This window comes from Ictidomys tridecemlineatus, chromosome X (genome assembly GCF_052094955.1).
Source record: "Ictidomys tridecemlineatus isolate mIctTri1 chromosome X, mIctTri1.hap1, whole genome shotgun sequence".
In the NCBI taxonomy this organism is placed as follows: domain Eukaryota; kingdom Metazoa; phylum Chordata; class Mammalia; order Rodentia; family Sciuridae; genus Ictidomys; species Ictidomys tridecemlineatus.
Genome location: NC_135493.1, coordinates 75,400,363 through 75,424,970, shown reverse-complemented (window position 1 = coordinate 75,424,970; position 24,608 = coordinate 75,400,363). Strand labels below are relative to the sequence as shown.

Here is a 24,608-nt window from a genome sequence, read left to right as displayed (position 1 = left end):
TCTCTGACTGTCCTATTGACCATAAAAAATACAGTATGATTTATATAGTGCTCCCTACACTGGGAAATAACCTTAATCATATTTTTTAAAAGACAATTGAGGGGCTGGGGATGTGGCTCAAGCGGTAGCGCACTCGCCTGGCATGCGTGCAGCCCGGGTTCGATCCTCAGCACCACATACATACAAAGATGTTGTGTTTGCCGAAAAACTAAAAACAAAATAAATAAATATTAAAAAAAAAGACAATTGAAAGATACCTATTTAAAGGATAGTATTCTAAAATATTTTGAGACCTTCTCTCAAAAAGAGATTGAGGGTTCTTTCTAAATTGTTAGGCTGAATCTACTAGTCTATATTGGAAAATTATAATAATCAATAAAAGATAAATCTATTCTTATCATTTAAATACTTGTACTATTATCTATAACTTAAACTAATGATACTACGACTTATGCCAAGTCTTTTTTTTTAAACTTTATTATTTATTTATTTATTATTTGTATGTGGTGCTGAGGATCGAACCTAGGGCCTTGCGCGTGTGAGGCGAGCACTCTACCACTGAACCACAACCCCAGCCCCATGCCAAGCCTTTACTCAATTTTATTAAATAAAGAAAAGGGGGAATACAGGACCCCAGAGAGACACTAGATTTCACAAATATTTTAAAATTTTTTTCTTAAATTGTAATATTGACAGTCTTAATGTTACTGAACATGATTCAGTAAATTAAATCAGATATCAAAGGAGAGTTTAAACCAGTCATCATGATCATGACTGAGAAACCTGCCACAGAAAGGTAAATTTCCAGCTACAGAATTTATAGCCATGCAGCTTCACAAGCTTGTCAGGTAAGTAAAAATTATGAAAAGACTTGTATGGACCCATTTCCCAGGTCCACCTTTAATGTGCCTTATAGTGTGGACTGGAAAGTCCACTCATATAACTAGATTAATTGTACTATCTATAATGATCAATTATATATTGATTATATAGTAAACAGGCTGTCTGGAAGTATCTTTTGAGAAAAAGTGTTGGAATAAACCAGATGTTAAGTAACACCAACTAAGGGCTAGTTCTCTGTGAGGGATCATGCCCTGTGGCTCAGTGGTCGAGTGCCCCTGAGTTCAACCCTGGTACCATAAATAAATAAATAAATAAAACTATTTAAAATTTTTAATCTATAAACTTACAATGAAGCAAATTATTAGCACTGCTCTCCTCTTCATCTATCTGTGTCTCTCAGCTTTGTCACAATATTACTTTTGTCTATCTATGGCCTTTCTCCTTCCTTCCTGAACGCAGCCTCACCAGCCCAGTGCTGTGAGCTGGACCCTCCATGGAGAAGAACCCTGAGTTTGCTGATCCTAAAGTAAATTCTGGTATGGAGACCACAGGGGCATTATCTATCAAGGAGACAGAGAGCCCTTTCGGAGACAATGCCTTGCACACTCCATATCACCCTGTTTGGCCCCTGAGGATGGCTGGTTAGTCAATGAGGGGTAAGATTCCTCAAGTGAGGGACAACCTAAGACAGGCACAGTTGCAGAGGGGCCATCAGGAGAAAACTTAGGGGCCAACAGAGGTGAGGCACAGAATCTTACTCCCCCACCTGTACAAAGGCATAATTCTTCACCCCTTCTGAGAGAGGTCTCCTGCCCCCATGACTGCTTTGCTCCCTGCATCCAGCTTAGCTCTGAACCCAAGTGACAGACAGAGACCTAGTTAACAGCGACTGCCCTCTCACCACAGCAGGAAACAACTGCAGCTACAGGAAAGGGCCATGTCTCTCTCTTCCTTAAGGTCAGAGGAGCCATCACAGCGACCCCAATGAAAAAGGTATTTGTGTCTCTTGTGTGGTTATTTCGGGCAGCCCAGTTAGCCCAGTTCAACTGGAGTAACCCCTAAGCCTTTTAGTCTTGAGAACAGAAACCCGGCACTCACTAAATTGTTATGCTCCTGACTCAGCCTCCCAAATAGCTGGGATTACAGGCATGCACCATCATCCCTGGCAATAATCTGCCATTTTAAGCATTTCTCCATCACTTCCATCAGCAAAACAGTTAATCAAGCTCTGATTTGTAGTGTTTGCCAATTTGTGGCTGATTTCAAGTGACTGACATGATGTCATTGAATAGGGAGATGGCAAGAGATGTACCATAGCATACCATTATATAGCATTTCCCCCATACAGATGCAACAGGTATGAATAATCTCAAGGACATAGATAATAGTAAGATGTAGTAAGATAATTAGGAAGTAGTGAAGTATCTTTTTCTTTAAATAATTTTTGTGCTGGGAATTGAGCCCAGGGTCTTGTGCATGTTTAGCATGCACTCTACCACTGAGGCATAACCTCAGCCCCAGGAAATAATAAACTTTTAGTATTTATCACATTTGTATTTATATAATTTGCTTCATTGTAAGTTTATAGATTAAAAATTTTAAATAGTTTTAATTAATTTTTTTTGAGAATTTTAACATTTATTCATTTTTTCTTAGTTCTTGGCGGACACAACATCTTTGTTGGTATGTGGTGCTGCTGAGGATCGAACCCGGGCCGCACGCATGCTAGGCGAGCTCGCTACCGCTTGAGCCACATCCCCAGCCCCTAATTAATTTTTTTTTGATACCAGGGTTGAACTCAGTTGCACTCGACCACTGAGCCACATCCTGAGCCCTATTTTGAATTTTATTCAGAGACAGGTAGGGTCTCATTGAGTTGCTTAGCACCTCACCAATGCTAAGGCTGGCTTTGAACTCAAGATCCTCCTGCCTCATCCTCCCAAGCCACTGGAGTTACAGGCATGCACCATTGCACCTGGCTGCTTTTAGTTTAGTTTGGGTTTTTTTAATATTTATTTTTTAGTTATAGGTTGACACAATAACTTTATTTTATTTTTATGTGGTGCTGAGGATCGAACTCAGTGTCTCATGCATGCTAGGTGAGTGCTTTACCTCTGAGCCCCAGCCCCTGTTTTTAGTTTTTAATAATGGCTATTTTTAACAAGTGGCTCTGAAAATTCAACAACTGGCTCTGACAAACTGGTATAAGTCAGTTACAGCACACCACTGTATGTCATGCTTCTTGGCCCAGAAAGCTGTCCTGGCCCTACAGAGTATGCTGCCTCAGTACCCCTCATGTGGGCCCTCCTTCTCCACCTGCTTTAGCTGCTGAAGCAGCTGGGGAGCTGTTTCCTCTGCTTCCACCCCAATCTCTTTCACACACTACTGAGCAATTCCCAGAACTCAGGTTGAATTGTGTCAGTTTCTCTTCAAAACCTTTTGTTCAAATGCACTGCCTGTGGAATCAAGCCCAAATTCTTTGGGCTCCTTGCAAGCCTTCCTCATGGTGATCCTAAGATAAAAGGACAACATGATAGTTCCCATCCCCCAATTAATTGTTGCCCATCCTATCTTCTTTCTTGGATGTGAGACACATGGTCAATTGCCACCTGGACATCTCCTCTTGGATGGTCCCCAGATGTCTCCAACTCAGCATATCCCAAACAGAATTCATTATTTTCTTCCCTTATCCTGCTTGCATGATGCTTCTATATCTGATTTTCTTTTCTTTTTATTATTTCTGTTTTTCTTTTAGGATCTCAAATTCACCTGTTCCCTTCTATCTTCAGATTCTTTGGACACTACTATTTCCTCCTAGAACATTTTCCTTCCATTCTGATCCCTGCTTGTTCTCTCTCCAATTTTTTTTTTTCCGATTGACTTTCACTAATTCTTAAGATCTCAGCTGAGATGTTGCTTCCAATGGAAAGTCTCTGGGAAGGTAGAAGCCCATGCACAGTTTTCCTATTCTTCCCATCATAGACTTTGCACACCATATTAAAATTGATTATTTACGCAGGGCACAAGTGGCACATACCTATAATTCCAACTACTCAAGAGGCTGAGGTGGAAGGATCCCAAGTTTGAGGCCAGCCTCAATAATTTAGTAAGACCATGTCTAAAAATAAAAAGGGCTGTAGATACAGCTCACAGGTAGAGTGCTTCCTAATATGTGTAAGATCCTGGTTCAATCCCCAGTACCACAAATAACTACATAAATAAATAAAATCAACTATTTAATTGTCTGTCTCAAGGAGAGTGTGAGGTCCAAAAGGCTAAGCTTGTTCATGGCTCTAGCCCCAGCACTTGACCCACCCACTGGCACATGTGTGTACTGCCAAACAGATGAATGAATAGGAGATACATCCTGTAGTTCCCCTACAACCTTCCCTTTCTTCTACCTGGTTTTCTTACTCTTCTGCCAGCATACCTAGTATTTTTTTACTTCTGAAAACAAAACAAAACAAAAAATCCATACTTTTTATTTGTGCTTAAGGGGACAAAGTCAGAAAATGCCACATTCTGAAATTGGAACTAATAGAATCAGCATTGAATAGATGAGATCAGCCATCTGCAAAATAATCCACTTTAAGGGTTCATTTGTAAATATGATACCAATGAGATAGGGGGCTCCTCAGGTCTCTATGGTGAACAGCATGATACTGCAGGCTGGGAATCTGCCAGATATAAAGAAAGTGATAATGTTAATCAATTGTAACCTGATTGCAAGAGGTAATACTGTATAAACAGGAGGGCCCTTGTCTGCATGGGGTCTTGAAAAGAGTTAAGACAAAGAGCAACACATTTCCTGTGTTCATCATTAAGTGCTACATGTAGCCCTTTGCAGTTTACAAAAAAACCTCCATATTTCTCCATAAAGACCTCCAGGGGATTGAGGCTTATTTGCCATTTTATAGAGAACAACAACAGCAATAACCCCTCACACACTCTCTGTAAGCCCACAGTGGATGAGCCAGTTGTGAACTGGACAGAAATACCTCTAGGGCACACAGAAAGTTCTCACAGAGATCAGGTAGCCAGTCCATCCACTTTAGTTCAGTCTCATTCTGTGCTCAGCAGCTTTTGGCTTTTAAGAAGTTTACCTCCTTGGAATGTGGGGGTTAGGACATGCTGAAGGGAAGTAGGTTGGGGGTAGTGCTGATTGCTGCCAGGTAGATCTCTTGTTCATTCAACACAATTATTTATTTGTTCATTTTTAAAATTTATGATACTAGAGATTGAACCCTGGGGATACTTTACCACCGAGCTACAACCTTAACCCTTTTTAGTTTTTATTTTGAGCAGAGTCTTGCTAAATTGTCAAAGCTGGCCACAAATTTGCAATCCTCCTGCCTCAATCTCCTGAGTAGCTAGGATTACTGGCAGGTCAACACTGATTGAACTGTTATTCAATATGGGCCTAGCAGGGTGCTAAGAACTTTGGAAACAGTGACAAAGACATAGGGCTGGCTCCTAGCTGGGTGTGCCTGTAGTCCCAGCTACTCATGAAGCTAAGGCAAGAGCATTGCTTAAGCCTGGGAGTTTGAGGCCAGTCTGGGCAACATAATGTGATTCTGTCTAGGAACATGGGAGAGAAAATTGTGAAAGGTGAGGCTGGAGGGAGAATAACTTACACAATACAGTAGAACAAGATCCATTACATTATTAATCATAATTATGAGCCATCAGTTGATTAAATTAATATTAATTTGCATTACTGGTCCTGATAACTTTATAATGACCAGATCTAACTGGGAGTTTTATGGTTTAGAAATGAGGTATCCCCCAAAAGCTCACGTGATTACACATGAGCAAGAAAATTCAGAGGTGAAGTGATTGGGTTGTGAAAGCCTTAACCTAATCAGTGTGTTAATCCCCTGATAGGGATTAACTGGATGGTAGCTGTAGGCAGGTAGAGTGTGGCTGAAGGAGGTGGGTCATTGAGGGTTTGCTATTGGGGTATATATTTTGTCCTTGTTGAGAGGAGCCCTCTCTCTAAGGTGCCAGGTCCTGAGCTGCTTTCCTCCTCCATGATGTTCTCCCACACCTCAGGGCCCAGAACAATGGAGTTGCCATCTATGAACTGAGACCTCTGGAACTGTGAACCTCCAAATAAACTTTTCCACCTCTAATTGTTTTTGTCAAGTCTCTTAGTCACAACAGCAAAAAGGCTGACTAAAATAGGCAGCAAAAGAATAATACATAGGTGCAGAAGCCAGGCATGGTGGTGTGCATCTGGAATCTCAACTACTTGGGAGGCTGAGGCAGGAGGATCACTTGAGCTAAGGAGTTTGAGGCTGGCCTGGGCATCATAGCAAGACTCTGTCTCTAAGCAGGATAAAGAAGGTAACTCCAGGGCTGGGGGTGTGGCTTGGTGGTAGAGTTTATGAAAGCACAAAGCCCTAGGTTGGATCCTCACACTACAAAAAATAAAAGCACCTTTGGAAGTGAAATTCAAACCTCTTAAAGATGCCTCCCCAAAGAGCGACATGATGCAGCACTGTTGCTAACTTGAGTATTCATGTATTTTGGGTTTTTAAAAATGTTTTTATTAGTGCATTTAAAATTATACATAATAGGTTCATTTTGACATAAGCATATATGCTTAGAATATAATTTGCTTCATTTCAGTTTCCAGTGCTTTCTCTTTCCCTCCCCTTCTCCCTCTCCCTGTTCCCCCTGCTCTACTATACTGATCTTCCTTCTACTTATTGTTTTTTTAAAAATACTAAACAGTGGAATTCACTGTGTATATTCATATGCCCCCTTTTGCTGTAGCATCCACATTTGACCCTTGACTTTCTGAGTCTAGCTTGATATTCTCCAGTTCCATCCATTTACCAGCAAATGCCCATAATTTCACTCATATTATGGCTAAGTAGAACTCTATTATGTATACATATAAAATTTTCTTTCTTTTTTTTTTTGGTACCAGGAATTGACCCAGGGGCACCTAACCACTGATCCATATCCCCAGCCCCTTTATATATATATATATAAAGACCTTTTCAAAATTAATTTATTTTTATGTGGTGCTGAAGATCGAACCCAGGGCCTCACAAGGGATAGGTGAGCACTCTACTGCTAGGCCACAACCCCAGCACCCCTCCGCCTTTTTATATTTTATTTAGAGACAGGGTCTCACCGAGTTGCTTAGAGCATTGCTAAATTGCTGAAACTGGCTTTAAACTCCTGCTTTCGATTTCCAAACTGCTGGGATTACAAGTGTGTGCCACCAAGCACAGCTCACATTTTCTTTATTCATTTATCTGTTAACAAACACCTGGGCTGGTTCCATATTTGGCTATTGTGGATTGCATTGCTATAAACATTGATGTGGCTGTATCACGAGAGTATGATGATTTTAGTGGGGGTGGATCCCACAAAAATAGAGGGGAGATCAGTGGAGTAGAGGAAGGAGATTGAAGGGGAGGGAGGTGGGACAGAGAAAGGGAGAAAATGCAGAATGAAATTGACCTAATTAAGCACCCATGAGGTTTGCAGTGCAGGATGTAAGTTTGGGGCTGGGTTTCAGCAAACAATCTCTGTCTGTCTGTCTGTCTCAGTACTAGGGATTGAATGCTGAGTAGTAGTACAGAACACTCTCTACCACTGAGCTACATCCTCAGCACTTTTTTTTCCTTTTTTAAAATTTGAAACAGGGTCTCCCTAAATTGCTGAGGCTGACATTAAACTTGTGATCCTCCTGCCTCAGCCTCCTGAGAAACTGGGATTACAGGTGTCAACCACCATGCCCTCTCAATTCCACTTTCTTAATCCATTCTAGCCCCTTTGAATGCAAGGTTCTCACATGTGTGACAAAGATTTGATTCAACCATTTGAAGAGACAGTTACAATTGTCCTTTCACACAGGTTTTGTGTTTGTGGATTTAATAAACTATGAATTGGGGACTGGGGTTGTGGCTCCGTGGTGGAGCACTTGCCTGGCATGTGTGAGGCCCTGGGTTCGATTATTAGCACCACATATAAATAAAAAAAATAAAAAATCCACTGGCAACTAAAAAATATTTTAAAAAAATAAAATAAAATATGAATTGAAAATATTTGGGGAAAATTGCATCTGTACTAAACGTGCAGACTTTTTCTTGCCATTATTTCCTAAACAATATAGGATAACTATTTACATAGCATTTACATTGTATTAGGTTTGAGTAATCTAGAGATGATTTAAAGTATAGGGGAGGAGGCACACAGTGGCACATGCTTGTAATACAAGGAACTCAGGAGGTAAGTCGGGAGGATTGCAAATTTAAGGCCAGCCTGGGCAACTTGGTGAGACTCTTACTAGAAAAAAAAAAAAGGCTGGGGATATAGCTCAGTGGTAGTGTGCCTCTGGGAACACAAATTGGAGGCCAGACTCAGCAATTTAGTGAGACCCCCAGCAACTTACTAAGACCCTGTCTCCAAATAAAACAAACTCAGTGGTAAAATGTCCCTGGAGCCAGGCACAGTGACACATGCCTGTAATCCCAGTGGCTTGAGAGGCTGAGGCAGGAGAATTGTGAGGTCAAAGCAAGCCTCAGCAATTTAGCGAGGCCTTAAGCAACTCAGTGAGACCCTGTATCTAAATAAACAAAATGAAAAGGGATGGGAAAGTGGTTAAGTGCCCCTGGGTTCAAGTACTGGTACTAAAAAAAAAAAAAAAAAAGTGCCGCTGGATTCAATCCCCAGTATCAAAAAGGGTCTTGAGTGTCCTCAGATTTGGGTACCAGTGTGTGAGGATGGTTCTGGACCAATCCCTCGTAGACAGGGAGAGATAACTAGCAGAGCAGTTAAGCATATGGTTTCTGCCATAAGACTGCTTATGTTCAAAACTTCCACCTTCTCACCCATAAAAGGGGATAATAATTACATTAACTTCATAGGGTATGTCATAAGGATAAAATGAAATAGAACATTCCCTGGCAGATGGTAATTCTATTGAGCATTAGCTGATCCTGGCCAACAAGAATGTGACTAGCCCATGATGGTTTCCAAATCCATATTCTCTAAGTCCTATTGCTTAACAGAAGTACTTAGGACATTCATAAAGCAGGGACAACAACCAAATTGTTTTGGAAAATAATGTGATAATTGATATTTCAAAGAACTCCAGCAAAGTTAGTCATCACAGGAAAAATCAGAACTTGGTTAGACTTCCTTACCCTTTTTACAGTTTGGTATAATTTTTCCTGTGAGTCACATAATGGTAGTGGTAGTATTGAGAGGGGGAGGGGGGATATAGAGTCAAGGTAAAATCCATATTCTTTTCAGTACTTTAGAGCCCCTAAACCTTGGTCTCAGATAATTCCATTTGAGCCTTTCATCAAACCTGTGAAGGAGATATAATTTACATCCTTCTTTGGAGAAGTGGAAAATAAGGCTCACAGAGGTCAAGAGATTGGTCCAAGTTCACAAAACTAATAAGGATGAGGCCAGATAGGAACCCAGACAGTCTGATGTCAGAGCTTTCCATGAGGTGAGGAGTTGGTATTTGTGGTTCTGGAAGAGGGTTTCCTTAGAGCAGGCCTAATGGCCCCAGGTAAGGGGGGATACATGCTTTCATGTTTCCTGCAGTGAGTAAGGGGCCCCTGGCAGCAGGCTCCAGGCTAGAGTGATTCAGGCCAGAATGCAAAGATGGCTCTCAGAGTCTCTCTGCCTTGGGGGCCATAAGTTTGCAATTAGAGTGTGTATGGCTAGAGGAAGGAGGTCTGTCCTGGCCAGTAGCCAAGCCAGATGTTTGCTGTGTGATTCCACACAGCACAAACCTCAGTAACTCCTCAGAGTGCTAGGAGTTCTGTGTACCATAGTTACAACCAGCTTCATCCTATAACTCAAAAGGTTTCAAAGGTCCTCTGGGCCAGAGTTGGTTCAAGGCAGAGACAGGGACCACCCCTCCATAGTGGGGTCCCTTTCCTTTCACATGACTTTCTTTCCATCTCATGCTGTCCACACCCAGATGCTCCCTGTCCTCCCCTAGCCTTTCCCAACCCCAGGACTTCCACTAGGCCTGCCTAGCCACTGGCTTTATTTCTTCCTGCCTGTTGTGAAGGATGGTCCCCTTTGTACCTCTTCTCAGCCTAAGGAAGCCCTGCCCATCCATCATAGCCCCCTTAGATCTTAGTTCTGTTGTAATGCTTCTCCAGCTTTCCCCAAAAAGGAAGTTTAAGGAAGCAGCAAGTGCTCAGGGAGCACTATTGTGTGCTAGCTGTGGAGCTGGGAGTTCTACATAATCACCTTATTAACTTTACACAAGCCAGGAACGGTGGTACACTTTTGTAGTCTCTGAAACTCTGGAGGCTGAGGCAGGAGGACTGCAAATTCAAGGCCAGCCTCAGCAACTTAGTGAGACCCTGACTCAGAGGAAAAAAAGTCTTCCTAACAGCTGTGTAAGCTCCTACAGATGAGGAAACTCAGGTTGAGAAATGGGAAGTAACTTGCCTGAGGTCACACAGCAAGGGGCAGGGATGCAGCACAACTTAACAATGAGTCCCTATGAACTTGAACTCTATTTCATACCATACAGCCTCCTTCAAGACGCTTTCCTCCTTGATCATCTCCCACACTTCTCCTTTCATCTCACTCCACCCCTATCAAATCCCTCAGTAAATACTGAGAGTTCCACCTTTAAAAAATATCCAGAACCCAACACTTTCACCATCTCCATAGCTGCCACCCCAGTCTAAGCTCCCCTCACCTGGATTAGTGCAATAGCACCCTAAGTGCTCCTTAATCCCTAGGGTGTTTTTGTTGTTGTTGTTGTTGTTTGTTTTTTTGGTTTTTTTTTTTAGTTTTTTTGTGGTGCTGGGGATTGAACCAGGGCCTTGTGCAAGCAAGGTAAGCACTCTACCAACCGAGCTATATCCCAGCTCTGCCCCTAGTGTTCTTAACTGCTTTCCCTGCCTTTCACTACTACCCCTACAATATATTCACCATGAAGAAGCCAAAAGGATCCCCCTGCACTGGGGATGAAACCCAGGGCCTTATGCATGCTAGGCAAGTGCTCTGCCATAGAGTTATGACTTCAGAACATTGAAGATTTTTCTTTTTTTAGACAGGATCTTTTTTTTCAAACAGAGAGAGAGAATTTTTTAATATTTATTTTTTAGTTATCAGCGGACACAACATCTTTGATGGTATGTGATGCTGAGGATCGAACCCGGACACATGTCAGGCGAGTGCGCTACTGCTTGAGCCACATCCCCAGCCCTAGACAGGATCTTGCTAACTTTCCCAGGCTGACCTTGAACTTGTGATCTTCCTATCTTACCCTCTTGAATAACTGACATTACAAGTGTGTACAACTGTGCCTGGATTGATTTGGGATGATCCTTCTGAAGCCAGGCATGGTGGTACATATTGTAATCTCAGCTACTCCAGAGGCTGAGGCAGAAGGACCACAAATTCCAGGAGAGCTTCAATAATTTATCAAGACACTGTCTCAAAATAAAATAGGGCTAGGGCTGGGGATGTGGCTCAAGCGGTAGCGCGCTCGCCTGGCATGCGTGCGGCCCGGGTTCGATCCTCAGCACCACATACAAAGATGTTGTGTCTGCTGAGAACTAAAAAATAAATATTAAAAATTCTCTCTCTCTCTCTCTCTCTCTCTCTCTCTCTCTCTTTAAAAAAAAAACAAAAAAAAATAGGGCTGGAGGTGTAGCTCAGTGGTAGAGCACTCGTCTAGCATATCTAAGGCCTTCGTTTCCATCACAACAGAGTGGTTGGGGAGACATACAAACCTAAGCATGTCATTTCTCCATCTTAAAATCTGGCAATGGCTCTTGTTTCATTTGTAGTATAAACTCCTATGGTGGCCCATATGACTGACCTGCACGATCTGTTTCTAGTACGTTCCAATTGTCTCTTGCTTACTCGGCTCCAGCTACCCTGGACTGTTGTTGTTCATCCAACATACCAGAGATGTTTGCCTCAAGGCCTTTTTACTTACTGTCTTTTGCCTAGAACTTTCTTGGAAATCTGTCTGTTTTGCTCACTCATTTCTTTCAAGTTTTTGTTAGGTCGGTGGTGGTGACTTAGTGGCAACTTAGAACAAAGCAGCCCGCTTTGGAAAAGAACATCAATCAGATGCCTGCGGAAATGCCTGTCAATCAGCCAGATCTCCTGACTAATGCCTGTCAATCAACAGGACCCCCCTGGCCAATCCTGGAGTTCAGCCAACTCCCCTGACCAACTCCAGGGGGGCAAGGGACCCTGGAAACACCTTTTCCTGTCCCAAGCCCTTCCCTTCCTGCTGTAAGCTCCATAAAAGTCCAGTCCAGTGGAGCTTCCCGGTTTCTCCTCAGACCCTTCCCCTCTCCCCTCTGTGTGTCTGAGTTCCCACAGGGAGTGATATCTCAATAAAGCCTGTTCAGCGGTCCTTTTAAATCTGCCTCCTTTGGCCATTGCCTGCCCCGACTGATCTGACAGTTTTCATTCCAATGATATCTTCCCTATGAAACTTCTCCCATCATCTTGTCTAAATTTACAACCCAGTTTCTATTTTCTTCTTTTTTAATATTTATTTTTTAGTTGTAGTTTAACACAATACCTTTATTTTATTTATTTATTTTTAAAGATTTTTTTAGTTCTAGATAAACACACAGTATCTTTATTTTTATGTGGTGCTGAAGATTGAACCCAGTTCCTCACACATGCAAGGCAAACCCTTTACCACTGAGCCACAGCCCCAGCCCTTAAATTATTTATTTATTTTTAATATTTATTTTTTAGTTTTCGGCGGACACAACATCTTTGTTTGTATGTGGTGCTGAGGATCGAACCCCGGCCGCACGCATGCCAGGCGAGTGCGCTACCACTTGAGCCACATCCCCAGCCCCTAAATTATTTATTTTTATGTTGTGCTGAGGATCAAACCAGAACCTTGCATGCACTAGGCGAGCACTCTACTGCTGAGCCACAACCTCAGTCCCTTATTCTTTTTGAAGTACTAGGAATTGAACCCAGAGTTCATGCATGCTCAGGCAAGCACTCAACCACAGAGCTACATTCCCAACCCAGAAATATGGTTAAACATTATTTCTAGTTGTGTCTGTGAGAATGTTCTGAGTGATATTACCTTTTGAATTGATAGGACTCAGTGGTGTGTCTCAGTGGTAGACTTGCTTGCCTGAGAAGTTCAAGGCCCTGGGTTCCATCACCAGCACTGAAACAAACAAAAACATCACATTTAAATTGGTAGACAAGGGCTGGGGATGTGGCTCAAGCGGTAGCGCGCTCGCCTGGCATGCGTGCGGCCCGGGTTCGATCCTCAGCACCACATACCAACAAAGATGTTGTGTCCGCCGAGAACTAAAAAATAAATATTAAAATTCTCTCTCTCTTTAAATAAATAAATAAATAAATTGGTAGACTAAGTAAAGCAAACCACGCTACCCAATGAGAGTGAGCCTCATTCAATTCCTTGAAGGCCTGAATACAACAAAAGGCTAAGTAAAAAAAAGAATTCTTTCTGTCTGCCTGACTTTAAACTGTGACAACCATCCATCTTTCCCTATCTTTGAAGTTGGACTCACAATGGAACTATACCATGGATTCTCCTGGGTTTACAGCCTGCCAAGTGCAGATCTTGTTCTCAGCCTCTCAATTACTTATAGTGTGTGTGTGTGTGTGTGTGTGTGTGTGTGTGTGTGTGTGTACTTCTTGTTGGTTCTGTTTCTCTGGAGAATCCACATGAACATACCAACTAACACTGTTTTTTTTTAAATTTGTTGGCTCCTCCATTTTTAGGTAAATTTCACGAGGGCAGGGATTCTTATTTGCTTTCTTCATTGTTGTATCCTTTACAGAACCTCAGGCATATATTAGATGCTTAATAAACAGTGGTTGAATGAATAAAGGCCCTTATGTTTATACCTTGTCTCTGTGTCTGACTCTCTCAGGAGTCTGTGAGCCACTCCTCTACTGGAGCTGTGATTCCCTAGATTTGCATTCTCAGTGCTGAGAAAAGTGTTCACTACCAAAGGTGCTCAGTAAATATTGAATGAAATGCCCTGATATAATTCCTCCAGAAGAACATTCCAGTTTCCAGAACTAAACAGGACAGAATCCTCTTCAGTCCTGATCCAGAAAGACCACTTCTCTGCTTTCCCCCACCCGTAGCCCAGGCAAGGCCACTTGTGCAGGCGTGTCCACCTCCTTCCCTTCCTGATTCCTTTCTTCCTCCTCACTCCACCCCCTACTCACCTGCCTGTGTACAGGCTATTATCTGGGGGTGGTAATTATTGCGAGTAAATTGGAAGTTGTTTTGCACAGGGCTATGTCTCACGCAGATCGATTTGTACGCTTCCTGGGCACTTGTGACACTCCAGAAATACCATAGCAACGGCCTAGGGGCTGGCGGGCTCAGTGACTGCAGGAAATCTAGCAGGGAGGTGCGGCTCTGCCAGGACCCAGGTGCGGGCAGGGCCAAGGGCACTGTGTCGCAGGGAGGCCACAAGCCTCCTTGACCTCCACCTCTCTGAGCTGTGATTTCCCCAGAGGTGACACAGGAGTAATAACCTGTACGAAAGTTGTTGAAAAGTTTGTAAACTGTAAAACCGGGGCCAGCTAATATTAAAACAGACTGTTATTACAATAACTATTCTTTTTCATAATATTGCCTTCACTTCCACTACTCCCAGCCTGTCTCCCTCTGCCAGCCTTGCCCCCACCCTGAACCAGAGCTTGCCAGATTCCCGCCGCTGGAGCTGAGTTCCTGCTGGCCCTCCTTTATTCGGTGCAAAAATCGCTGCCCCTGGGACACCTTTTAGGGACGAGACCCACAGAGACACAGCAAGCTCATCCTGCGGGGGCGAGCCACTGATTAAATTATATTCATTCTGCCTTTCCGTCATTCAGATTGGCTGGGCCAGCTGGAATTAGTGACAAATTTGAAGCAGAGAATATTGACAAAGAAAGGTTGTTTTATTACCTGCAATGACTCACTATAATTCAAAGGCAGCTTCCTGAGTCAAAGAGAGCATTAGTTAGTGAATAGGTAAGACTTTTTGCTAATTGTTTGAATACACTCAAGTCCTTAAAAACAGTTTTGTTCCCTTCAGTGAGTTGAAAAATAACCCTTCCTTCTCCAGCCCCTTCCTCCTTACCAGAAGGCTATGAAAACAAGAAAGCACCATTGAACTATTCATTCATTTCAGCACCTACTATGTGACAGAGCTACTGTGGGCATTGGAGATACAGACTTGGAGCTGACAGGGTAGGGGAGAAATAGGTGACAATGACAGTTTGACTCAGGAATTCCATCCCCACCCCCCATCCCCCACCTGCAATTGAGCAACATTCCCAGCCCAGAGGTATTAATTTGCTTGTTTGGTACTGCTGATTGATCCCAGGGGTGCTTTACCACTGAGCCACATCCCACCCCTTTTTTGAGACAGGGTCTCACTAAATTGGGGAGGCTGGTCTCAAAGTTGCAATCCTCCTATTTCAACCTCCAGAGTCGCTGGGATTACAGGTGTGTGACATCACACCACTTTTTAATAATCTAAGGAACAAAAATCAAAAGGTCGAAAAATATTTTGTTTTAGAGAGAGAGATAGAGAGAGAATTTTAATATTTATTGTTTTTAGCTTTCAGCGGACACAACATCTTTGTTGGTATGTGGTGCTGAGGATCGAACCTGGGCCGCTTGAGCCACATCCCCAGCCCATCAAAAAATATTTTTAACAAAGGTAGGGGGAAACAAGAATCCTCATATATTGCTGATTTTGGGAATGTAAATTTATTCATTCCCTTATGGAAAGTAATTTGGCAGTTTCTATCAAAATAAAATGTTGGGTACAGTGGTGCTCACCTATAATCCCAGCGACTCAGGAGGCTGAGGCATGAGGATTGCAAGTTCATAAGCCAGCTTCAGTGATTTAGGGAGGCCCTAAGCAACTTAGCAAGATCCTGTCTCTAAATAAAAAAAATAAAAATAAAAGGCTAGCGATGTGGCTCAGTGGTTAAGTGCCCCTGAGTTCAATCCCCAGTACGGTGGGGGGGGGGGGAGGAACACACTTTAAGCCAACAATTCTACTTTTAGGAAATTATCCTCCAGATATACATATTCACAAAAATGCATGTACCAAGATATTTATTGTCACTGTGTTTATAATATCAAAAGACTTTAATAGGGGACTGATTAAATAAAGTACATTCTTACATTGGGATACATGCAGCCATGAGCTTTGTTCTTTTTTTTTTTTTTTTAAGAGTGAAAGGAGTAGAACTTATTTAAGTGAGAATAAAAGAAGCAGATCTCTCACTGGGCAAGAGGGAACATTAGCAAATTTCCCTTAAGGGAACTCTTGATTCTTTTTCTTTTAATTTTAAAACTCAAGATGAAATTTATGTAACCTAAAATTTACCATTTTACCATTTTAAGATATAAAATCCAATATTTTGATATAATGTTTTAGATATATAGTTAGCATCTACCCTCATTCACCTTCTGTCCCCACCTGTCTACCTCTACTTGTGATGGTGGAGAGGACTTTTTTCTTTTTTTGTACTGGGGATTAAAGCCAGGGACATTTAACCTCTGAGCCATATCCCCAGCCCTTTATATATTTTATTTAGAGACAAGGTCTCACTGAGTTGCTTAGGGCCTTGATAAGTTTCTGAGACTGACATTGAACTCACAACATCCTACCTCAGTCTCTCCAGTCCTTGGGATTACAGGCTTATGCTACTTTGCCTAGCTATGGAAGGGCCTTTTTCTGATGGGCACTTTTGAAAAGTCTCCATGTCACAGGAGGCTAAGAGGGTTCCTTGCCAGGGAAAAGTATTGGTAATGGTCTCAGTGGTTCTGGCTGCACATTAGCATCAATTGGGGACAGATTTTATTGCCATTCTGGGGATCAAGCCCAGGGCCTTGCACAGAGTTGGGGAGACTTTTTAAATGCCCTTACTCAGACCCTACTTCTAGGCATTTGTATTTAATTAGTCAGAGTTTGTGACCTGAGTGTAATTTTTAAAAACAAGGTATGAGCTACAACACATTAAAATACATAGGTCTTAAGCTCATGGTTCAGTGAATTGTGACCCCTAGGTAACTACTGCCTCAATAACAACAGAACATTTCCATTGCTCCAGTCAACTTCCCCCACCCTTGCCTGAGGCAACCCTCATTCTGATTTCTATTATAGATTCATATTGATTGTTTTTGAGCTTAACATAAATGGAATCAAGCATCTGTAACATTTGAAGATCAGCTTCTTTCACTTAGTGTAATGCCTTTAAGATTCATCCAAAGGCATATTTTTTTCTGAGTGGCATTTCTTTGTATGGTATCTTCGTCTGTTTTCTGTTGCTATAACAGAATATATGAGATTTCATAAATTATAAAGAAAAGAGGAGTCTGGAAAGTCTAAAAGCAGGCTGCCAGCATCTGCTCAGCTTCTGGTGAGGAACTTGTGCTGCTTCAATCTCATGGTGAAAAGTGGAAGGGCAACTGGTCAATATGGAAGAGACAAAAGCTGAGGGGTAGCCTTGCTTTATGTCAAATCAATTTTGTGGTAACTAATCCAGTCCCATGAGAGCAAGTCTCACTCCCTCAGCACTGATCCCTTCATGAGGGCAGAACCCCATGGCCGAAATGCTTCTTAAAGGCCCCACCACCTCTCAACATCATTATATTGAGAACCAAACCCCAACATGAATCTCAGTTGGGACAAACCATTGTATATGGGTATACCAGTTTATCCATTCACACATTTAGGGACATTTGGGTTGTTTCAAGATTTGGGCTTTTAGGGATCAAGCAGCTACAAATATTATTGTATCAATCCCCTTCCTACATTTCCTTTTTTTGTGTGTGTGTACCATGGATTGAACCCAACCAACAGTACTTTACTACTGAGTTGTATCACCAACCCTTTTAATTTTTTATTTTGAAAAAGGGTCTCACTTAAGTTGATAAGGGTCTTGCTAAATTGCTGAGGCTGACCTTGAACTTGTGATTCTCCTGTCTCAGCCTCCAGAGTAGCTGAATATATGGGGCACTACTAGCTGAGACTCTCTGCTTCTATGGATCCCCAGAACTTCCTCCCAGAAACTATGTCTAGGGTTGGTGTTTAAATCTATGTGCATGCCCTTGGTTGCTGGGGATTTTAGGAGTGAGGGATGCCTTCTCAGTCTTCTTCCTGTGTCTGGTTTGTCAGATAGCTTCATTCATCTGAACTGTTCTCTTATAGTCTGTGAGATCTTAAGAAAGTTTTCTCCTGTTTTCACCTGAAAAACTGAACTCTATTGCTTGACCCATTCCTAACACCTGGAGATGGTGTGTGTTCAAGGGACAATTATATTTTGTCTGGGATGGAAAAAGCTATGTCCTAGACATAAATGTATGCTTGTATTCCTTCCCAGCTTTATCCTCAGGTTGCCTACCTGTTCAATGAAAAGGAGAATCATCTTCTAGCAGTTGGGCAACCAATTACCAGGAGACTGGTCCTGATCTCATTAAATCTGTGTGGGGGCACACACCTGTAATCCCAATAACTCAGGAGGCTGAGACAGGAGGATCACAAGTTCAAGATCAGCCTGGGCAACTTAGCAAGACCTTGTCTCAAAATTAAAAAATAATTTAAAATGTATGTGGGATATAGCTCAGTGATGGAGTGCCCCTGGGTTCAATCTCCATAATACAACAAACAAATAAACAAAAACAAATTGCTTGTTTTAGGGAAAATGTCTGGCATAAAATTCACACAGCATCAGTTGCATCTAAAGGGGTGCTGGAAGGCATGGTTCTGGGAACAGAGGGGTTGTGCTGTGAGAGAAGCTCTCTACTCTGGGACTTGCCATGCCCTCACTATGCCCTGGTGTCATAAATCAGCCCTTTCTCTCTACACCTTCAGAGGCCTAGACTGGCTAAGGTCCCCCAGCTGTGTTGTCCTCACCCTGCCCTTCTTGATGAATTTGAACAAAACATCCCAGAGGGCCCCTAGGCTCTTTAAGCTCAGAGCAGATGGCTGGCAAGCAAGTTCTGGGACATACAGTTCCTGACTCAGATCTGGGCAGGGGGCCAAGGCCTTCAAATGGCTGTAGAAAAACTTAACCCTCATCCCACTCTCTCCTGTGATTGCCCCAACAGCTTGTAGTTTTTACTGCCTGTCTCTTTTAGTGCCAGTGAAGAAGGGAAAAGGACCACAAACATCAAGATTAGATGCCCACTTGGAGTCCCTTCTTGGGCTAGCACCAGGGAGAAGTCTTGATTTCAGCTTTTGGGAGAGATACCATGCTGTGTAGGGAGGCTTTCTGCTGCTACAGGATGAGGATGAGGAAGCTAAGGAAAAGCTTATGAAAGGTTCCATAAATATGTGTGTGTATTTATTTTCTAATTTTTAAAAAATATGTATTTTAAAAATATTTTTTAGTTGTTGATGGACCTTTATTTTATTTATTTGTATGTGGTGCTGAGAATCGAACCCAGTGCCTCACGCATGCTAGGCAAGTGCGCTACCACTGAGCCACAACCCCAGCCTAAAAATATGTACATTTTTTAGTTGTAGGTAGACACAATACCTTTACTTTATTTTTATGTGATGCTGAGGATTGAACCAGTGCCTCATGCATGCCAGGCGAGCACTCTACAATGAGTCACAGCCCCAGCCCATATTTATTTATTTGTTTTTGTGATACCAGGGATTGAACTCAGGGGCACTTGAACACTGAACCACATCCCCAGCCCTACAGGATCTCAATGAGTGCTCAGCACCTCACTTTTGCTGAGGCTAGCTTTGAACTCATGATCCTCCTGCCTTAGCCTCCTGAGCTGTTGGGATTATAGGCATGTGCCACTGTACCAAGCTATTTATTTATTCATTTTTTTTGTAGTGCTGGGGATTGAACTCAGGGCCTCATGCATACTAGGCAAGTGCTTTACCACTGAGCTACATCCTCAGCCCCAGAAATGTCTTTGACCTGGGGAAGAAAGGATTATAGGGCTTCTGGAGAGTTCACACTAGGCACTGACAGGAGTCTGTCCATTTCATAGCCACGCATGGGTGGCTTTATCCCAGAACAAGATTTAGGAAGGGAATATAAGAGAGGTGTCTAGTTCCTGGGTGTGCATCAGATTCTTCTGTGCTACTTCCAGGTTCACCTTAAGGCAGGTATAAAAGGGAGACAGGTAATATTGCCAAGAAGAGTAGTTGGGATGGGCATGCTTGTCCCTCCCCCTTTCTGGTCCCTACTACACTTTTGGATGCATTAATCCTGCCCAAGGTCTTATTCTCGCTCTAACATGGTGCTCATTGCTCCCCTTTTGGATTAGTAAATTGATAAATCATCCACACAATTGTCTATCCATCCATCCAAGAAATATTTAGTAATTAGCTACAATGTATAGGTTCTGTGCTAAAGCTGTGAGGCTATAAGTATGAAAAAGACAGATATGTCCTTCACAGAGCCCACATCATCATGGTGGATCCAGACAGGCTACCAGGCAGCTACATTCCATGATTTAGCCTGCTTTTGTGCTGCTGTGACTAAAAGATCTGACCAGAACAATTTTAAAGGAGGAAGAGTTTATTTGAGGGCTCACAGTTTCAGAGGTCTTAGTCCACAGAAGGCAGGCTCCATTCCTTGGGGCTCTAGGGTAAGGCAGAACATCTTGGCAGAAGGGTGTGGTAGAGGGAAGCAGCTCACTTAGTGATCAGAAAGCAGAGAGAGACTCCATTGGCCAGATAGAAAATATATACCCCAAGCCAGTCTCCAATTCCCACCTCCTCCAGCCACACCCTACCACTTCAGTTACCACTCAGTTAATCCCTATCAGGGGATTAATTCACTGATTGGGTTAAGACTCTAACAACCCAATTGTTTCTCTTCTGAACTTTCTTGCATTGTCTTCACATAGGATTGGGGGGACACCACATCTAAACCATAACATTCCATGGAATAAATCCAATGACAGAGACAGGCTATGGGGTTACAGAAGATGACTGTTGGGAAGGATCAATGGAAGGTTTCTGGAAGAAGGGATTCCTGAGCTGAGACAAGAGGACTGAATAGGAGATGGTGAGGAGAAAAGGAAGGAAAGAGAGTCTAAGTAGAGGAAGCAGCATGTGAAAAGGTCTAGAGGCAAGAGCCTATTTAGCTGGAAATGGTTCCGTTTGAGAAGAAAGAGAGTGTGTGTAAGTGTTGTGAAGACGTGAGACATGAGGAGGCAGAGGTAGTCAGAGGCCAGATCAGGAAGGCCTTATAAGCTATGGTGAGGAGGCAGGACTTGATCGTAAAGGCAATGAATCAGCTTTGAGTGGTTTAGATAGTTTGGTTTTTTGAAAAAAATCACTCTCGTTTCTGGGTGGAGATAAAGACAGTGTTTGGTGAGGTACAGACATATATAGAAACAGGAGCACAATTCAGGATGCTATTGAAGTGGTTCAGGCAAGAGATGATAGTGGTTTAGACCAGAATGAGCTTACTGAAGGATTAGATGTGAGAGGCAAAGAGAGAGAGACCTCAAAGATGATTCTGTGTTCCACTGAGCCATACCCCCAGCCCTGCCTCCCAGTTGGACAACTGAGGTATTGGTAAGTACTGTTAATGGAGATAGGGAAGATGGAGGGAGTACATCTAGGGGAGGGTGGGAGATGAGTTCAGTGCCATGTTGGGCTTGAGGTTCCAGGGTGACATGTCCTACGATCATCTAGGTCCAAAATTTAGGAGAGAGGATGAGGTTATAGACAAACGGCAAGATCTTAAGAGTGGGTGAGGAGTGGGCTAGGGATATAGCTCAGTTAGTAGAATGCTTGCCTCGCATGCACAAGGCCCTGGGTTCAATCCTCAGCACCACAAAAAAAAAGAGTGGGTGAGAAGTGGGTGAGGTTGCCCAAGGGAGTGGAGGATGCCATGCTTTGTTCAGTGGTACTAACCTGTCAAAGGATTCCTTACTTTTTAGTGCTTGTTTCATCCAAATCATGGAAGACAGATTTATTTATTTTATTTATTTTTTTTAAGAGAGAGAGAGAGAATTTTTTAAATATTTATTTTTTAGTTTTCGGTGGATACGACATCTTTGTTTGTATGTGGTGCTGAGGATCGAACCCAGGCCTCACGCATGCCAGGCGAGCCCCATGGAAGGCAGATTTAGAATGTACTTATCAAAGATTTTAAAATTTAAGGCAGGGGCTGGGGATGTGGCTCAAGCGGTAGCATGCTCGCCTGGCATGCGTGTGGCCCGGGTTCGATCCTCAGCACCACATACCAACAAAGATGTTGTGTCCGCCAACTAAAAAATAAATATTAAAAAAAAATTAAAAAAATAAAATTTAAGGCAAAGACTCTGCAGATAATCTCTTAGCTCCCTCCTTTATTCCTTCTTTCATCATTCCCACAGCATCCTGGGCTGATTTGAGCTTCCAATAAAATAATTTAGCCAGCCCAGGGGCCAGGCCAGTTGCCACTCTTAAGAAATTCAGTTTATAGCTCCCTCTGCTGGCAAAGCCAGAGATGACTCTCAGTTGGGGTACTCTTCATCCCAGCCCTTTCTTTTCCCCTCCTCCTTTCCTGGGACAGAACCCTGTCACTCCAAGACACAATTAAAGCCCCAGTCCCAAACCAGGTGTGGTGATATACGTCTCTAATCCCAGCTACTTGGGAAGCTGAGGAAGGAGGATTGCAAGTTTGAGGCCAGCTTCAGCAATTTAGGGAGACCCTGTCTCAAAATTAAAAACAAAATAGGCTGGAGATGGAGCTCAGTGGTAAAGTGCCCGTGGGTATGATCCCGAGTATCAAACAAACAAACAAACCTGGGAATGCAGCTCAGTGATAAGAGTGCTCCTGGGTTCAATCCCTAGTACCACATTAAAAATCACCTCAGTCCCAGTCCACTTCATTCCCCCTCCAGATCTCCTACTTTAAAATAATGCTAGCTAGAAATGGGGGGAGAACTAATTAGGTGTCTAGAAACACAAATTAAATCCCTGGCCCAAAACTTCTCTCTCTCTCTCTCTCTCTCTCTCTCTCTCTCTCTCTCTCTTTTGGTACCAGGGAGTGATCCCAGTGTGCTTAACGACTGAGCCACACCCCCAGCTCTTTAATTTTTTTTTTTTAATTTGAGACTGGGTTTCACTAAGTTACTTAGGGCCTTGCTAAGTTGCCGAGGTTGGCTTTGAATTTTTGATTCTCCTGCCTCAGCCTCCTGAACTGCTAGGATTACAGACGTGCACCACGGTGGGCAGACCAAACCCATTCTTGATATACTTGCAGTATACTTGCAGAGGAAGACTTCATTTGGTTATTTGGTTATAAAGTATGTAGAACAAAGCCTAGCACCTAAGTACTACGTAGGCAATAGCTATTGTCCTTATTCTGTCTCATCCTTCTCTCCACTTACGCATTCTAAACTCTCTCACTAAGCCTCATTATCTTATTTCCGGTCTGAGAGGATGGGTGACTCAGTGTAATTTGCAGGTTGGGTCAAAAAGTGTTTTTTTTTTTTAAATTTCATTATGGAAATTTTCCAATACCTAGAAGCACAGAGAAGAGGATAATGAAGCTCTGTAACAACCTTCAACAGTTATCAACATTTTGCCAATCTTTATTCATCTACACCCCCTCTTTTTTTTCCCTACTGGAGTATTTTAATTTAAGCCCCAGATGTCATATAATTTTGTCTGAAAATACTCCAATATGTACCTCTAACAGATGAGGACTAAAAAAAAAAACCCACAATACCATTATCACACTTAAAAATTAACAATAATTAGAGAGGCCTTTTTAAGCCTCATTCCCTTGAGAGATGCTGGGGAAATGGGAGCCCTCAATTCACAGCCAAGAGAATTAATATATGTAAAGTGCTTTGGACAGGGTCTGCCAGATAATAAGTGGGATGTACTAGTAAGTATTATTTTGTTTCTTTTTCATTCTGTCCATTTAGCTACTCTAACCACCATCTCACCTCAGGCTGGGAATGGGGATGACCTTTTATAAAGGAGTAAGCACAGCCCAGGCTGAAGAATTTCTTGGGTCATTGGAGGCCTGGGGTGAGAGGTGGGACTCTAGAAGTCACTGAGAAGAGTTCAAAGGAAGTGGTGGGGCTGAGCGTATAGCTCAGTGGTAAAAGCACTGACCATGCATGCACAAGGTCTTGGGTTCCAATTCCAGCATCATAAAGACAAACAAAAACCAGAGAGGAGCTACTGCAGGGCCTAGTATATGGGGAGCCTAAAGAAGGAACTGTGTGATAATTGAGCTGAAAAAACCCAGTAACCTATAAAAACAGGCAAATAGAGCATTAGTCCTTCCTTCTCATTTGTTAGGGCCTTTGGAGATCACTGCCTACTGGAAAGCAGAGGGGGTTAGGGTAGTCAGGCTTGAAGGAATTCTCTTTATCATTTCTTTATAATTCATAGATGGGTAGCTGCCTACAGCCACCAAGAGCTTGCTTTTCTTCATTTTGAGTTATCCAGAGATATGGATAAAGATGGCAGACCCTGATCCAAAGCACAACTACAGATGGCCTTTCCTAGATGCTGGATAACGAGTTTTTGTGCTCCTACTTCTTTTCTATAGAATTCGCCCCTCTCCTCTTCTCCCACACTCATCCTTTGGGAACCCAGGGTACCTGAACACCTGGCCTACCTATCTTACTCTGTGCTGCTATAAAAGAATAAAAGACTGTTCATTCATAAAAAATAAACATTTATTTCTTACAGTTCTGGAGGAGGGGAAGTCCAAGATCAAGGGGCTGGTAGGATTCATGTCTGCTGAGAGCTGATATTTCTTTTCAAGGTGGTGCCTTGTTGCTGCATCCTCCT

The 24,608-nt window shown here is 42.6% G+C and overlaps 1 long non-coding RNA gene across 1 annotated transcript; it reads right to left on the bottom strand.

Annotated features, from left to right (window-relative positions):
• On the bottom strand, positions 1 to 24,608 carry LOC120890746 (uncharacterized). The gene is made up of 3 exons (XR_005735155.2): positions 24,505 to 24,608; positions 12,920 to 13,006; positions 1 to 4,520 (listed from the first exon to the last, which is right to left on the bottom strand). It is a non-coding gene; the product is annotated as an uncharacterized LOC120890746 (long non-coding RNA).